The sequence below is a fragment of the Ranitomeya variabilis genome, chromosome 3 (genome assembly GCF_051348905.1).
Source record: "Ranitomeya variabilis isolate aRanVar5 chromosome 3, aRanVar5.hap1, whole genome shotgun sequence".
Classification (NCBI taxonomy): Eukaryota; Metazoa; Chordata; class Amphibia; order Anura; family Dendrobatidae; genus Ranitomeya; species Ranitomeya variabilis.
In genome coordinates, this window is record NC_135234.1 from 729,552,069 (window position 1) to 729,563,995 (window position 11,927).

General features: G+C 42.3%; 1 protein-coding gene across 1 annotated transcript in view; it reads right to left on the minus strand.

The window, feature by feature from the left end:
* Nucleotides 1-11,510, minus strand: part of SLN (sarcolipin) — a 33,989-nt gene extending 22,479 nt beyond the window's left edge. The window contains exon 1 of the mRNA XM_077298415.1: nt 11,359-11,510. The gene's annotated coding sequence lies outside the window, so the exon portion shown is untranslated. The remainder of the gene's footprint in view (nt 1-11,358) is intronic.
* Between the last annotated feature and the right edge of the window lie 417 nt (nt 11,511-11,927).

An 11,927-nucleotide genomic window follows, 5' to 3' on the forward strand; every position in this document is an offset into this window, starting at 1 on the left:
ACGTATAATGTGCCTATAATCCTGACATGAAAGCGTATCACAAAGCTAGATATATACACAGACCACAGTGTGTCTGTAATGGCCTCCTCACATTTCTGTCACTTGCACCATCAGTTATTTGCCAGTTTACATAGGATGAAGCACAGGCGGCCTGTACTGTTTACATGCAGGTCGGCCATGTTACACTGTACGTTAGTGCTGGAGCCTAATACAGGGGCCACGTATAAGATTTCTCCATACCTCCGGTAAGAACATGAAAAGTCACATAATATCGCAATATGTGTTACCATATATAGTCCAGAAAGAGCGTCCAGGCCCAGATTAGTATAGAGCAGCTGTGCCCATAATTGGCCATGTGAAATGATTTTCTATAATTACTGAACCACTTACAGAATTTGCCAAGAATCATTGCAGCCACAATAAACAGCGCTCGACGTCTATTAGTTGTGCAATAATATCTAGAAGGATTTTCCTAATTAAAGCATCATTGTTTAGTACAGTCTTAAAAGATAATCCCACTTTATTATACATATTTGATATTATTTCTCTACATACAAAGTAGAGTAGATTAAATTTAACTAGTTTTAGTGAGTTTGAGCTACAGAAAATGTCATTTTTTGCCCACTGAACAGACATCACTTTACCTGTGCTCTAGGCTACGTTCACACAAGCGTATAAAAATAATCAGACATCCGCATTTTATTTTTTAATTTTTTTGCAGTCCTATGGCATCCATTTTTTATATTAGCAATTAATAACGTTTAGAAAACTAAATACATTTTTTTTTGGTCCAAGTGCGATCAACACTCATACCAATGCTATTCTGGGGCCATGCAACTGTCCAATTATTTTCTTTGGACGGAGAAAAATTGCAGCACACTTGAGTCTGATCTGATATTCGGATCGCACGCGGCCATGCAAGTAATTGAGTGCATGGGAAACATCGGACTGTACTTGGATGACATCTGAGTGCAGTCCGATTTCCACGGACTGACAGAATGGAGAAGATGTAGACATTTTTTTCTCCATCACACTATGACGACACTACGATCAAACTCTGATCATACGTTATTTGCATGGTCGATTCTCTTGCATAAGAGAATATTTGCTCTTGTGACCCTAGCCTAATAAAATGCAATGTATCTGTAAAAATCTGATGACCCTTAAGGGATTATTTTTTCTTTCCTACACCGATAGACTTAAATAGACAGGTCTCATTCTAAATATGGAAGAGACTAATGCATTCTCCGATTTTCTTTTACGTGGGCATTTATTACAGGTTTAAAATAGTCATATGAAAAGCCCTATTGACTAAAATTGGTCTGAGTGCAGCCTGGTAAAAATGGACGTATTTATTCAAGTGGAATTGAATTCTACAAAAATCCCGATCACGCAGAATATAGATTGTTTGTAATTCACTTGCCTCCATTTTTCTGAACCGTATAGGGCCATCAAAAGGTTAAAAAGTAGTGATGAGCGAGTATACTCGGGTGGTCTCTGAGTATTTGTGAGTGCTCGGAGATTTAGTTTTTGTCGACCCGCAGCTGGTTGATTTACGGCTGCTAGACAGCCTGAATACATGTGGGGGTTTTCTGGTTGCTAGGGAATCCCCACATTTATTCAAGATGGCTAGAAGCCGTAAATCATGCAGCTGCATCGACAAAGACTAAATCTCCGAGCACTCACAACTACTCAGAGACCACCCGAGCGTGGTCAGGATAACCTAAACCTAAAACTAAAAAAAAAAATACTCACCTGATTGCTCACCTCTCCTCCACTGCTCGCTGTCCCCCATATGGTGCTCGGTGCCTCTACTTACCGCCTCAGCTCACTGAAATCCTGGGGATTCCAGCTGCAATTAGGCCTGGAATGTCTCTGCGCATACGCATCTTATTATCATTTTGGTCTAGTATGTACCTTTATGACCTTTCATGCAACATTTTGGTCATGTATGCAACTTTAAAAAAAAAAAAATCCTTTAGAATTTTTTTTTGTAAATTAAATAGCAGTTCTGCCATTGTTCTTTAATTATTGTTTTCTATAGTGTTGAGATAAATGCCTAGAATCGTCTTTTTATATGTAAGATCAATACTTTGAAAATGTTATAATATGGATGGATGAAAGCAGCGTTACAAAATACATTTTTTTTTAGTTTTTGGCTTTTAAAAGACATTTTTATTTTTTTGTACAGCTATGGTATTTTATTACATGTGATTGATTGCTTGTATAATAAATTGCACTGTTTCTTTATTGCCCTCTATTGTACCTGTTAATTAAAATCAATAGACATTCTAGTAGACCTTCCTTCTGGTTCTGGCAGGAGCTTGTATGAGCCTCAAAGGCCTGGGGGACCTGGGGTGATGAAGGAATGACAGAGGGAGCACCTACATAACACTAATAACCTGCTGATTATTATCAGAAAATGGGAAAAGAAACGTTGTTGGTGTTCTGCGCTGCTGAATCACTGAAAGTCCAGACGTATTAATAATTGTGGTTTTATTCAACGGGTTTCAGAGTACAAAAGACTCCATCAGGAAATACCGCAAAAAAATAATCTGCTGATTATTATGTTATACTACTCTTGAGGGGCTCTTAATTTTTGTTTATTTTATTAGATAGATAATTTTCTTTTTTTTTTTTATATATAACTCAATTTATCCCTTAGAAGCTCATAGCAGATTTCTGGAGGATTAATATTTATTTTCTGTATATATTTTCAGTTACATGGAAAATATCCAGTGATAGGTCACTTGCAGAGCTGATCTGGGTGAGATCAGACCATGTAACTGGGGGGGCTAATAGTAGCCTTTGGTGTGCCGATTGTATTCAGTACATGGAGCTCATTGAGCTCTGTGGCTTTATAAGAGAAGACAGATAGTGGTGGTAAATGTACAGCACTGTGCACTGTGAGCTCAGTTGGTCACAGTGCTCACAATCCACTGTGTTTGTACTATGTGCAGTGGTGAGGCTAGCTCCCTGGCCGGACAGTACACTAGCCAGGGCAGTGTGAGGTGACAGCGAGAGACAAGGTTCCTGGCAGCGGCGGGTGGAACGACCCGCTTAGGGCGTTAGGGGAGTGCAGTGGCAGGCTCAGGTTGGAGCAGGAGGTGTCCATCCCTCATTCCCTATGGGTAGGGCCTTCCTCTCCCCATTTCCAGCCCATTGAGTGTTTGTTGAGCCGTCCGCTGACCGACCCCCTGGTGGGATCGTGACAGGTATACTGTACCACAGGGGTGCCGGCCTTTCTCTCTTGTTCAGAGCATCTTGTTTGCATACTTACCAATTTCTAGACGGCAACATTCTGTACATCTCTGGAAACACCCACAAAACAAACCTCCCAAATTTGAAAGAAAGGAAAGGGGGTAAGTGGTGGAGTAGGGAGCTGAATATTCCCTGCTCCACATTTGTATTCAACTGTATCGTCTTGTAGACCCAGATACAGTGGAAGTCAGGACATACAGACGACCTCATGGGACAGCTTCCCATGTATGGTAAGGTAGGGAGGTACGAGAAAATCACCATTTCATGCTTCAGTTTCTTAGTCCTGATTTTGGCAGAAGAAACCTATAAATACACATATTCCTCAAGAGGACATCCAGCTTGTTGAAGGACCAGCTTAATTCAATGCCAGATTGAACCTAGTGAGTCCTTCAACCACTTTTTTAATCAGCGGTGGAAAAATGAAGAGCCTTATCTTTCAAAACTATCTAAAATCAAAACCAAAATCTATCTTTGCTGACAATTAGTGTTGAGCATTCCGATACCGCAAGTATCGGGTATCGGCCAATACTTGCGGGTATCGGAATTCCGATACCGAGATCCGATACTTTTGTGGTATCGGGTATCGGTATCGAAACAACATTAATGTGTAAAAGAAAGAATTAAAATAAAAAATATTGCTATACTCACCTTTTCGACGCAGCCTGGATCTCACCGAGGGAACCGGCAGCGTTGTTTGCTTAAAATGCGCGCTTTTACTTCCTTCCGTGACGTCACGGCTTGTGATTGGTCGCGTGCCGCCCATGTGGCCGCGACGCGACCAATCACAGCAAGCCGTGACGTAATTTTCAGGTCCTCAATGCCTAATTCTAGGCATTCATGATTTTAAAATTACATTCCGGCTTGTGATTGGTCGCGTCGCGGTCACATGGGCGATGCGACCAATCACAAGCCGTGACGTCACGGGAGGCAGGAGACGCGCGCATTTTTAAAATTACGTCACGGCTTGTGATTGGTTGCGTGCCGCCCATGTGACCGCGACGCGACCAATCACAGCAAGCCGTGACGTAATTTCAGGTCCTGATGCCTATTTCTGCATTCAGGACCTGAAATTACGTCACGGCTTGCTGTGATTGGTCGCGTCGCGGTCACATGGGCGGCACGCAACCAATCACAAGCCGTGACGTAATTTTAAAAATGCGCGCGTCTCCTGCCTCCCGTGACGTCACGGCTTGTGATTGGTCGCGTCGCCCATGTGACCGCGACGCGACCAATCACAAGCCGGAACGTAATTTTAAAATCATGAATGCCTAGAATTAGGCATCCAGGACCTGAAAATTACGTCACGGCTTGATGTGATTGGTCGCGTCGCGGCCACATGGGCGGCACGCGACCAATCACAAGCCGTGACGTCACGGAAGGAAGTAAAAGCGCGCATTTTAAGCACAGAACGCTGCCGGTTCCCTTGGTGAGGTCCAGGCTGCGTCAGAGAGGTGAGTATAGCAATATTTTTTTATTTTAATTCTTTATTTTACACATTAATATGGATCCCAGGGCCTGAAGGAGAGTTTCCTCTCCTTCAGACCCTGGGAACCATCAGGATACCGTCCGATACTTGAGTCCCATTGACTTGTATTGGTATCGGGTATCGGTATCGGATTAGATCCGATACTTTGCCGGTATCGGCCGATACTTTCCGATACCGATACTTTCAAGTATCGGACGGTATCGCTCAACACTACTGACAATAACATAAAATCAGAGAGCAGCTTTCATTTATTAAACATGTCTGATAAAATTAAAGTTGCTTTTTTAGACATTTTTGATAAATCTGTCAAATGTAATCAGTTGAGAGTGGTGGTTCTCATATCAGAGGCCATGGGAAACTAGTCTACCTATTATAATATCACATACAACTTCTCCCTCAACATGAAACACTGAACTTCAAAGCATAAAGAAATAAATTCCCTTGTCCATAGTACTAGGGTCTGTCACTAAATATGGCACAGTACCGGACTAAAAGCCACAAGTAAAACGTCATCATGTTCTAATTTTTTTTTTTGTGGCTGCTCCTGAAAGTGACACAAAAACATAACTAAGATATACTACTTTTTTCTAAAACTACAACATTTCTTAAATAATGAACAGATTTTACCACACTGTGTAAGATGGTCTGCGACTCCAAAAAAAATATAACAAAGCAACCAATAAATGTGCTGTCAAACCACAGTAGTCAATGGAGTGAATGTATGAATTCACAGGGCAGCATGGTGTCTCAACAGTTAGCACTGTTGCTTTGCATCCCTGGGGTCCTGGGTTCAAATCCCACCGAGGACAACATCTGCAAGGAGTTTGCATGTTCTCCCTGTATTTCCGTGGGTTTGCTTCCATGCTCAAACACATTACATAAACTAAAGAAAAACACGGAGTATAAGTCCCATTTAGAAAAATATAAATACACATTTTTTATTTATAGAAAAAACAACAAATACATTGCTTAGTAACAATTAATCATTAGAGACATAATCTGAACAGCAAGGGAAACTAAGGAAAACACTAATACAATCTATACGATGGCAGCCCCTATGAGACTCTGCTTATTTTCCATCATAAAGTGCTAAAAGTGCATATCAAGGCAAGAGAAGCTACCCAGACCGGGTAATCGGTCAGTCCATACAAATCCCACAGTGGGGTACCGAACACATTTCGGCATATACCGTACCCGACACGGTTCAATATCTCTTACCCATTACGCAGACACACAGGGATCACCACCGGAGCCCCAACGCGCGTTTCGCGTCGGCTTCGTCAGGGGGCAGTCAAACACATACTGATAGGCAATTTACATTGTGAGCCCCAATGAGGTCAGGGATCATAATGTATGTGAAGCGCTCTGGAATATTATGGCGCTATACAAGCAAAGCATAATAATAATTGCAAGCCATGTATAGCCACTGACAAAAAAAATATTGCCATGTTAAGCTATAATCCTGATTCAAAAATCCATTGTCTCAATTCTGGTTTGAATCTAATAAAAGTACAAGATTATTTTAAGAAAACATCAAGCTTTCAAATATGCAATGTGCTTCTTGGCTTTAGTCACCGTGTACAGTTCCCATGAGAATGTTCTGGTTATAATAATCTAACTGTGAGGCCAGTTTCACCCGCCTGACATTCACCGTCCAAATACAGACCATAATGTCTGGTACGTCCATAGGTCTCCTGACCTTAACTCAACTGCCTAATATGCATATATTAAACTGTTAAAGGGACTCTGCCAGGATAGAAGGACTATTCAAACCAAGCACAGGCGCTCGGTGTATCATGGCGTGCCCTAATATGTAAATGCAATTTCCCACCACCTTGTTTTCCATCTACCTCCACTCGTCTCAAGCGCTATGAAACCCGAGATGTCAATCATACAGGAGGGTGGAGAGTCAAGGAAAACAAGCAGTTACATATTTGGTGCCAATGTGGAAGCAGGGTCAAGAACCCAACCTATGCAGATTTGTGGATGCTGGGTCAAAACGCCATTCTATGTGGACATTGGGTGACAACCCCAATATATATCAATGCTGGGTGCAACCGTAGCCTATGAGTACTTGAATGACAACCCAAACATATATCAACGCTGGGTGCAACTGTAACCTCTGAGTACATTGGGTGACAGCTCCAACATATATCAGACGATTCTCTATACTCCTCCTTCTAGACCTGTCCTCTTCCTTCGACACAGTTGACCACTGCCTCCTACTACAGATCCTCTCTTCCTTTGGTGTCAAATACCTTTCCCTATCCTGGATCTCCTCATACGTTACTGCACATTTAGCGTTTCCTACTCCCATACTACCTCTTCATCTCGCCCCCTCTCTGTTGGTGTCTCTCAAGGCTCTGTCCTAGGACCCTTACTCTCTCAATCTATACACTTGGCCTAGGACAATTCAAAGTCCTATGGCTTCCAGTACCATCTATATGCTGATGACACTCAGATCTACCTCTCTGGCCCAGATGTCACCTCTCTGTTCTCCAGAATCCCAGAGTGTCTATCAGCCATATCCTCCTTCTTCTCCTCTCGCTTCCTGAAGCTCAACGTGGACAAATCTGAACTAATTATCTTTCCTACATCTCGCATATGTTCCCTACCTGATCTATCTATCAAAATAAATGAAATCACACTTTCACCTAGCCCCGAAATGCGTTGCCTCAGGGTAACCCTTTACTCTGCCCTATCCTTCAAACCACACATCCAAGCTCTCGCCACCTCCTGTCACCCCCAGCTCTAAAATATTTCCAGAATCTTTCCTTTCCTCAACCCTCACTCTACCAAAATGCTTGTGCATGCCCTAATCATCTCCTGCCTCGACTACTGCAACATCCTCCTCTGTGGCCTACCTTCTAACACTCTCGCATCCCTCCAGTCCGTCCTTAACTCTGCTGCCTGACAAATTAAACTCTCTCCTCACTACACTCCTGCTTCCCCTCTTTGCAAATACCTTCACTGGCTCCCAATCTCCCAGCGGATCCAGTTTAAACTACTAACACAGACCTACAAAGCCATCCATAACCTTTCTCCTCCATATATTTCCAAACAAATCTCTCAATGTCTTCCCTCACGTAATCTCTGGTCCTCCCAAGACCTCCTTCTCTCCTCCACGCTTATTCGCTCCTCACCCAGTCGCCTCCAAGACTTCTCCCGAATATCCCCCATCCTCTGGAATTCTGTGCCCCAACATGTTCGGTTATCAACCACATTTGAATGCTTCAAAAGAAACATGAAAACCCACCTCTTCAAGAAAGCTTGCAACCTGCAATGATCACACGGCCACCTCAACACCATCAGAGCTACTGCAACCCCCGACCTACTGTCTCCTTCCCCATAATCCTGTAGAATATAAGCCTGCAAGGGCAGGGTCCTCTTCTCTCTGTATCAGTCTGTCATTGTTAGTTTGTTTACTGTAAGTGATATTTGTATTTTGATGTAGCCCCTTCTCATGTACAGCACCATGGAATTAATGGTGCTATATAAATAAATAATAATATATCAACGCTGGGTGACAACTGTAACGTATGTGGATGTTAGGTGACAACTAGTGATGAGCGAGTATACTCGTTGCTCGGGTTTGACAGAGAGTTTTCTCATTGCTCGGAGCAACCCCCACATGTACTCAGGCTGGCTAGCAGCCATAAATCATCCAGCTGTGGCAAGGAAAACTAAATCTTCGAGCAGTCATAAATACTCGGAGACCACCCGAGCATGCTCAGGAAAACTCGAGCAACGAGTATACTCGCTCATCACTAGTGACAACCTCAACATATATCAATGCTGTGTGACAGATGTAACCTATGTGGACGTTGAGTGACAAGCCCAACATATATCAGCGCTGGGTGACAGATGTAACCTATGTGGATATTGGGTGACAACCCAAACATATATAAACAGTGGGTGACAACCACAACATATATCAACACTGGATGACAGCTGTAACCTATGTGGACATTGGATGACAACCCCAACATATATCAGCGCTGGGTGACAGATGTAACCTATGTGGACATTGGGTGACAACCCCAACATATCTAAACGGTGGGTGACAACCACAACATATATCAACACTGGATGACAGTTGTAACCTATGTGGACATTGGATGACAACCCCAACATATATCAGCGCTGGGTGACAGATGTAACCTATGTGGACATTGGGTGACAACCCCAACATATATAAACGGTGGGTGACAACCACAACATATATCAACACTGGATGACAGCTGTAACCTATGTGGACATTGGGTGACAACCCCAACATATCTAAACGGTGGGTGACAACCACAACATATATCAACACTGGATGACAGTTGTAACCTATGTGGACATTGGATGACAACCCCAACATATATCAGCGCTGGGTGACAGATGTAACCTATGTGGACATTGGGTGACAACCCCAACATATATAAACGGTGGGTGACAACCACAACATATATCAACACTGGATGACAGCTGTAACCTATGTGAACATTGGATGACAACCCCAACATATATCAACGCTGGGTGACAGATGTAACCTATGTGGACGTTGGGTGACAACCCCAACATATATCAACGCTGGGTGACAGATGTAACCTATGTGGACGTTGGGTGACAAGCCCAACATATATCAACACTGGGTGACAACTGTAAGCTATATGGATGCTGGTTGACAACACCCACGTATATAGTCACTGGCTGACAACCCCCACTTATATAGTCACTGGGTGACAAGCCCAAAATACATGGACGCTGGGTGCCAAATTCAATCTGTATGGGCACTGGGGGACAACCTCCATCTATGTGGACACTGGGTGACAACCGCAACCCATATGAAAAATTCTTGTCTGATTAAGTCAGAAATGCATAACATTTTCTGGCCCCCAGGACTGCATTAGAGGTCTTAAGAGTATTATCATCTGAAGAATATATGCCATATCGTAGTATAGACCACATACTGTATGTATGATCAGTTGCAGCTCCACATCTGGAACTCGCTCCAATAACAAAATGTTGGGTCGCCGGCTCCTCAGTGCAGAGAAGAGGCGATGAGGAGGTCACATATGCACATGTAGTAGCTATTTCCATTGTAGTTTATAAAAGTTAAGATAATAATTAAGGGTTTGACATCCTCCATAAACTGCAATGGAGAGAATTGTATCCATATCCTATTGATATGCCTTAAATGTCTAATATGGGAATTCATAGTTTAGGAATTATGGACAATGGATTTTTTGTAACAGGAAATCAGCAGTGAAATGTACATTGGTAAAAACTGTGTATATTCTTTTATGCAAGATAATCGGTCCGATTATGATATTGACACTCGGATCAAACTCTGCTAGAGTTTGATCCGAGTGTCATCTGAGTGTAAACCGATTCTCATGCATGAAAGAATCGCTGCCCAAGTGTTGAGAAGATGGAGAACTTAATTTCTCCATCTTCTCCATTGTCATCAGATTGCACTCAGTTAACATCCGAGTTCAGTCTGATGTTTTACATGCACCCATAGACTTGTATGGGGGCGCATGATCTGATTATTGGATGCACGTGCAGCGTGCAAAAAAATGCCGATCGACACTGACCCATAGTATAATATTGTGCCGAGTGCTATCCAATAAAACATCGAATAGCACTCGGCTGTGTGATACGCCAGTGTGAGCCTACCTTTATGCTGACGAGACGATGCAAGACACAGGGAATTAAGGATCATCATCAGCAATAACACAGCATTACACAGAAGAGCATTATCTTGATTGCTCCTTTAAGTTGCTTAAAACAGGGATAATACAATGCCCGTCTCATCTACCACCAGCTTTTCGGCCATGAGCCCCAACCTGCTGAGTTTGCACCACACATTTAAACACCACTACATGTAATACCAAGAGATTAAAAAAGAGTCCAATAGGTTCAATAACTATCATACACAGAGCAAAGCAAATATGTGAAAATGCTCTTCGTTTTCATATTACCGGAAGTTGTCATTTCTATCATGGAGCTATATTCCTCAATATTCTGTAAGACAATGGAGGCTGAAACACCGAGTTGAAGTCAAGGTGCTGCCCATATTCTACCTGTTTTGCATATGGACAGCACACGGACTGGTTATATGCTCCTCTAAAAGAGCCCTAAGATGGGGTCTTTTCAGACAGATCTTTTGGAATTACTTGAAGAATTGTGTGTGCAGAAAACCCGAACACATGGCGCCAAAACGATCAATACACAATGGTGGATGTTTATATTCTATGTGTACTTATTCACACCTTCCGTCCTTTGCCAGACCCCAAATATTAGAAACAAGACATTCAAAATTTCAAATAATCAGTACCAATGGCCCATAACCGTACACCTACAAAAATTTGCCCAAACAGTAGACCCCAAGTTGACCTCCACCTTCAGAAGACATGCTACTTCTAGCCCATTCCAGGACATCAATACCAAAATTTCCTTTCACCAAACTTATAATACATCCAAAAAAGGTTTCTCACTTTTGAAAATGTGCTATTTAATAAACAGTTAATAAAATGAAATATAATCCAAATGTCATGAATAAAAAAGTTTAAATCTCGAAACTACAAAAAGCCAGGGAAAAAACAAAGCTTGTGGATTACCTGCAGCTCAGCTCCTGGACAGTACTGCAGAGCTGATCTATACTTTTTGTTCCTCGCAGGGATTCTGCTCTCCGTCCTCTGGAATTCTAATCCCTGTGTTTGGACTGAAATAGTAGGAGGGAGGAGTCCTGTGGTTAATTGGCAGTGACGTCACGTTTATAAATTGTGAGAATATCATTAGCAGAAGGTGAATGAAGATCCTGCTGTACTGGAGACCATTGACCACTCATCTGCTTTTCATTGTGCAAATCTGAACGCGAGTTCAAATACTATTTTTACTTTTCTGCTATGCATCTGTTATTCCATCGCCTACTGCTATATGTCACCAGGATACTTGTTCTGTTAAAGGGAACCTTCCACATTAAACATGCAGCCTGATCTGACTGCAGAATGGTATAGAAGAAACCACACCGAAAAGATTAATATTTAAGTTTGTGGGAAAATATTTTCTAAAACTTGTTTTTTATTCATTTCAATCCCTGTTCCTTTTGGGTTTAACAGTCAGAGGGGTGGCCCTAGTCAGTGATTGACAGCTACTTTGTATCCAGATTCATACAAGAAAGCCCGGG